The sequence below is a fragment of the Rutidosis leptorrhynchoides genome, chromosome 2, assembly GCF_046630445.1.
Source record: "Rutidosis leptorrhynchoides isolate AG116_Rl617_1_P2 chromosome 2, CSIRO_AGI_Rlap_v1, whole genome shotgun sequence".
Classification (NCBI taxonomy): Eukaryota; Viridiplantae; Streptophyta; class Magnoliopsida; order Asterales; family Asteraceae; genus Rutidosis; species Rutidosis leptorrhynchoides.
The window spans coordinates 452,212,262-452,219,095 of NC_092334.1; the positions used below are offsets into that span (position 1 = coordinate 452,212,262).

At 33.8% G+C, this 6,834-nt stretch overlaps 1 non-coding gene across 1 annotated transcript; it reads left to right on the forward strand.

The window, feature by feature from the left end:
* The first annotated feature begins 6,296 nt into the window (after positions 1 to 6,296).
* On the forward strand, positions 6,297 to 6,403 carry LOC139895067 (small nucleolar RNA R71). Its single transcript, XR_011775536.1, has one exon. It is a non-coding gene; the product is annotated as a small nucleolar RNA R71 (small nucleolar RNA).
* Positions 6,404 to 6,834: the final 431 nt, after the last annotated feature.

Below are 6,834 nucleotides of genomic sequence, written 5' to 3' on the forward strand. Positions count from 1 at the left end.
TTTTTTATTTTTTTTAACAACCTTATACTTTATAAAACATAAAATTATTAAAATTTTAAACATTTGTTTTCCTTTAGAAGCGAGAGTGTTTCGGATCGTTGTCCTAGTCCGTCCCTCGACAAAATTTTAAAATTTGTCAATTTAAAGCGCGGTTTTTAAAAGTAAAGATTTTTGGTTTTTTTTTTTTAATGTTTTTGGCATACTTTAATTCAATAAGATTAAAAATAATGATAATAAAAGTTCTCGTCCCTCCCTCGGGTAAAGCAATTTCGGTTCAACGACCTAGTCTTCAACTCACGACGAATTTAAAAATCATATTTTTAACTTAGCGAAATAAAGTAAATTTTTGTTTTTAAATTCACACCAAACTTAAATTTAAAATGCATAAAATTCAAAATTAATATAAAAAATTCATATTTTAAAAATTAAAAATTCACTCCAAACTTAAATGCATAAAATTAAAAATTCATACCAAACTTAATTAAAAATATTAATTTTTTCAAATATATACAATTTTAAATATATATTAATTTTTAACAAGTTTATAATATTATTTTAATATTAATTTTAAAAACTTGGTAAAAATAAAATTAAAAATCTTTTTGGCTTTTATCCCACTTTAATCAATCAAATATTATCAAAAATATACGCCCCTCTTTTCGGTAAAGTAATTTTGGTTCCATGACCTAATTTAACTCATGACGAATTTTTGAAATATTTTGGGTTGATTGATTAAAGATATTTATACCTTAAGAATAAACGTTAAATTTCGCAGTGATATCAACAATTTCGGTTGCAAGACCTAATTTTATCGAATACCAATTTAATACTTTATAGCGAACAAATTAGCGTTTATTATCAAAAGGTTAAAAATAAAAATAAAAATAAAAAATGTACAAACTTACCTGTGAAATAGATTTCTTAGTGATATGCTCTAGCCCACTCATAAGATAGTCAGACTAATTGGTTTTCCATGGCTACATAGGCGTAACCTCGAGCATTTAATGTTTTTTCTTCTAAACATATGAACGGTCCATCTCTGCATAGAGTAACAAATTCGGTATTTGAATAGGTTTGATTATTTGAACATTTACCTTCGTGTGACCATTTTCCGCATTTGTGACATTTTTCAAGGTGTCGTGCTCTTCTTTTCGCTGCGAATTTTGATTTTCCTTTACCAAATTGTAACTTATTATCTTCGCATCTGGATTCTTTTCTTACTCCGTCCAATTTACCTCTGATTAATGATACTATTTCACTCGGAAGTGTGTCATTATTACGTTTAGTGATCAAAGCGTGTAGCATTAGACCATGGTTTAGTTCACAGGAAGTCTTCATTTTGTAAAAACCTAAAAAAAATAAAAATTCAGAATGGGGGGAGAAGACTAGTTCTTTAGGGTCTGCTAGGGAAAGACCATTCGGGTTCCATCTTCGAGAACTACACGAAAACAGAAAATCTAACTCTAACAGAAATACATATTATCCTTAAAAGACTTGATTCTCCCCACACTTAGTTAGCTGTGGTATTGAAATTGTGATTAACTTCGTTGTCAACTTCCATCGGACTATCTATGTAATGTTTAACTCTGTGACCATTAACTTTAAATTCAATCCCATTTGAATTTATTAATTCTATCGTTCCGTATGGGAAAACTCTTTTGACTATAAATGGTCCAGACCATATTGATTTCAATTTTCCAGGAAATAGCTTGAATTGTGAATTGAAAAGAAGAACTCTATCTCCTTCTTTAAATTCTTTTGAATTTCTGATTCTTTTATCATGCCATTTCTTCATTCTTTCCTTATAGATTAACGAATTTTCGTATGCTTCTTGTCTTAGTTCTTCTAATTCGTTTAATTGACTTAACTGTAGACGTCCAGCTTCATGTAAATCAAGATTACATGTCTTCAAAGCCCAAAATGCTTTGTGTTCAATTTCTACTGGAAGATGACATGCTTTTCCGTAAACGAGTCTAAAAGGTGTGGTTCCAATTGGAGTTTTGTAGGCTGTTCTAAAAGCCCAGAGTGCATCCTCCAATTTTATGGACCATTCCTTCGGATTTGATCCTACGGTTTTTTCTAGAATACGTTTTAAAGCTCGGTTGGTATTTTCAACTTGTCCACTTGTTTGTGGATGATATGAAGTGGAGATTTTATGAGTTACTCCATATCTTTTAAGAAATTTCTCAAGTTGATTATTACAGAAATGAGTTCCCCGATCACTTATTAAAGCTTTCGGTGTTCCAAACCTTTCAAAAAGACGTTTTAAAAAGTTGACTACAACTCGTGCATCGTTAGTTGGGAGAGCTTGTGCTTCCGCCCATTTAGATACATAATCTATGGCAACGAGAATGTAGAGATTATTATGAGATTTTGGAAATGGACCCATAAAGTCAATACCCCAAATGTCAAATACTTCACATACTTGAATGACATTTTGTGGCATTTCATCACGTTGACTTATTTTTCCGGCCCTTTGACAAGCATCACAGGATTTGCAAAGAAGGTGTGCGTCTTTGTAAATTGTAGGCCAATAGAATCCAGCATCATAAACTTTTTTTGCTGTTAGTTGAGGCCCATAATGCCCTCCTGTTGGTCCTGTGTGACAATGGTTTAAAATTTTACTAGCTTCATCTCCGAATACACATCGGCGTATTATTCCATCTGGACAACTTTTAAACAAATGTGGATCTTTCCAGAAATAGTGTTTATATCACTAAAGAATTTCTTTCGTTTTTGGTACGATAATCCTTTTTCAAGGAATCCACATACTAAGTAGTTTGCATAGTCTGAAAACCATGGAATTTCATTATAATCTATCTTCAATAGAAATTCATCAGGAAAGTTGTCTTGTATGGCCGATTCATTTAGAACTTCTAATTCGGGATTTTCAAGACGAGAAAGATGATCAGCTGCAAGATTTTCTGCTCCTCTTTTATCTCGGATTTCAATATCGAACTCTGGTAAGAGTAAGATCTAACGGATTAATCGTGGTTTGGCATCTTGTTTCGAAAATAGGTATCTAAGAGCAGAATGGTCAGTATAGACTACCGTTTTAGCTAGAACGAGATATGATCGAAATTTGTCAAAAGTAAAGACAATAGCATGGAGTTCTTTTTCAGTAGTTGTATAGTTCGTTTGTGCTCCTTGTAACGTCTTACTAGCATAATATATAGGTTGAAATCATTTTTCAATCCTTTGTCCTAAAACGGCTCCCATTGCAAAATCACTTGCATCGCACATAAGTTCAAACGGTAGATTTCAATTTGGAGTTATCATGATCGGCGCATTAGTGAGTTTCTCTTTAAGAATATTAAAAGATTTGATACACTCATAAAGATGAATGGAGCATCCTTTTCTAGGAGTTTATTCATAGGAGTGGCAATTTTAGAAAAATCTTTTATGAAACGTCGGTAAAAACCGGCATGCCCTAGAAAACTCCTAACTCCTCTAACATTGGTGGGATGTGGAAGTTTAGCAATTACATCTACTTTAGCTCTATCCACTTCAATTCCTTCCTTTGAAATTTTATGACCAAGAACGATGCCTTCTTTAACCATGAAATGGCATTTCTCCCAATTAAGTACTAGATTTGATTGTTCATATCTAATAAGCATTCGTTCAAGATTAATTAAACATGTTTCAAAAGTATCACCGAATACTGAAAAGTCATCCATGAAAACTTCCATGCATTCTTCTATCATGTCATGAAAAATTGCCATCATGCACCTTTGAAAGGTTGCAGGGGCATTGCAAAGTCCAAATGGCATGCGTTTGTAAGTAAAAGTACCATAAGGGCACGTGAATGTGGTTTTCTCTTGATCTTCGGGTGCTATTGGAATTTGAAAATATCCGGAAAATCCATCAAGAAAAAAATAGTAACTATTTCCGGCTAATCTTTCCAACATTTGATCAATGAAAGGTAAGGGAAAGTGATCTTTTCTGGTGGCGTCATTTAATTTTCTATAATCAATACAAACACGCCATCCTGTTACAGTCCTAGTAGGAATAAGCTCATTTTTTTCATTTGTAATGACAGTCATGCCACCCTTCTTAGGCACGCATTGAACTGGGCTTACCCATGGACTATCAAAAATTGGATAAATTAAACCTGCATCTAGCAGTTTAATAATTTCTTTTTTAACTACATCTTGCATATTAGGATTTAGTCTTCGTTGGCGTTGCACATACGTTTTATGACCTTCTTCCATAAGGATTTTATGTGTGCAATACGAAGGACTTATTCCTTTAATATCATGAATCTTCCATGCAATGGCTGGTTTATGAGCTTTCAACACAGAAATGAGTTGTGATTTCTCATTTTCAGTAAGAGAAGAAGATTTTATTACAGGTAATTTAGATTCATCATGTAAATAAGTGTATTCCAAATGGTTTGGAAGTGGCTTTAACTCTAATGTCGGAGGTTCTTCTATCGATGATTTGTATCGATATCTGTCTTCTTCTTTTAGCATTTGAATTTCTTCTGTTGTTGGTTCATATCCATTAGCTATTAGTGTAGCTAACATTTCAGTTTCATCAATTGGTTCAGTCCCTTCTCCTAAAGAACATTCTCCTGTTCCTTGTAATTCTGGAAATTCTTCTAACAATTCTGCATGTGAATCTATAGTTTGAATATAATAACATGTATCATCTGCAGATTGTGGTTGTTGTATAGCTCTATCAACTGAAAAGGTAACACTCTCATCCTCTATACTTAGGGTCAATTTCTTACCAAACACGTCTATCATTGCTTTAGCCGTGTTTAAGAATGGTCTTCCTAATATGAGAGGAACTTGAGAATCTTCTTCCATGTCCAGAACAACAAAATCTACTGGAAATACTAAAGTACCAACTTTAACTAGCATGTTCTCCATTATCCCTCTAGGATATTTTATTGATCTATCGGCTAGTTGTATACTTATTCTTGTTGGTTTCAATTCTCCAAGGTCTAGTTTAGCGTATAGTGAATACGGCATTAAATTTATACTAGCACCTAAGTCTGCCAATGCTTCTATTGAACTAAGACTACTCAGAAAACATGGAATTGTGAAACTTCCTGGATCAGATAATTTTTCTGGTATCTTATTCAACAGCACTGCTGAACAATTAGCATTCATAGTAACGGCCGAGAGTTCTTCCATTTTATTTCTATTTGTGATCAGATCTTTCAATAATTTAGCATATCTAGGCATTCCTGAAATCACATCAATGAAAGGAAGATTGACATTTATTTGTTTAAACATATCCAAGAATTTGGATTGCTCGGCTTCAAGCCTCTCTTTTTTCATTTTACTCGGGTAAGGAAGTGGTGGTTGGTATGGTTTAACATAAGGTTTAGCCTTAACTGTGTTATCTTCATTAACTTTTTCAACTACCGGTTCTTTTTCCTTATCTTGTTCAGGTTGTGATTCTTGTGGAGTAGGAATAGCTTTATCAGAATTTACAGGTATTTCAGGTGGTTTAAGTGTTGTACCACTTCTTGTGGTAATGGCTTTAGCTGTTTCATTCCAGGGGTTAGCATTTGTATCACTAGGTAGACTTCCCGGTTTTCTTTCACCTATCAACCTTGCTAGGTTACTTACTTCTTGTTCCAAATTTTGAATAGAAGCTTGTTGATTTCTAAATGCTTGAGCATTTTGTTCATTGGTTTGTTTCTGAGATGTGAAAAACTGCGTTTGAGTTTCAACTAGCTTCGTCATCATATCTTCTAAATTCGGCTTTTTATCATCGGTTTGTGGTGGTTTATTTTGAAAATTAGGTCTTTGCTGGTTGTAAGTATTATTGGATACTTGTTGATTACTAGGACCTTGTTGGTTGTTGTATGGAACATTTTGGTTATAATTCTAGTTTTGATTGTAAATCGGTCTTGGCGGTTGATAATTATTCTGATAATTATTTCCAGGCCTTTGGTTTATGTATGAAATATTCTCTCTTTGTTCCATTGTTAGTTCAATACTGAGACAATCTTTTGTCAAATGTGGTCCTCCACACTGCTCACAACTAATTAGTATTGAGTGTATATCTTTAGTCATCTTTTCCATTCGTCTCTCGACAGCATCTATCTTTGCGGAAATGGAATCTAAGTCATGGCTAGAATCGGCTCTAGCTGCTTTAGATGATCTAACGATATCTTTTTTTGGTGCCACTCATGTGAGTGGGAAGCAGTGTTATCAATAATTTTGTAAGCATCAGTTTCGGTTTTCTTCATAATAGAACCACCAGCTGCTATATCTTTGTCTTTTCTTGTAGTGATGTCGCATCCCTGGTACAATATTTGTACTATTTGACAGGTGTCTAAACCATGTTGCGGACATCCTCTTAATAACTTCCCAAATCTTGTCCATGCCTCATATAGAGTTTCATTTGGTTTCTGTGTGAACGTAACAATTTCTCCTTGAAGTCTTACGGCTTTAGATGCCGGAAAGAATTGTTTAAGAAATTTTTCAACTAAAACGTCCCATGTATCAATCGCCCCTTCAGGTAACGATTCCAACCAATCTTTGGCTTCTCCCTTTAAAGTCCAGGGAAATAACATGAGATATATCTGTTCATCCTCAACTTCTCTTATTTTAAATAGTGTGCAGATCCTATTAAAGGTACGAAGATGTTCATTTGGATCTTCCTTCGGCGCACCACTAAATTGGCATTGATTAGTCACCATATGTAGAATTTGTCCTTTGATTTCATAATCTGGCGCATTAATGTCTGGATGAGTAATTGCGTGACCTTGGCCAGTGCGTTTAGCTCTCATTCGGTCTTCCATACTTAAAGGTTTCAGATTTTCCATAATTGAATTTGTTGAATCTGAATCAATAGAGGATTCTGATTTAATGG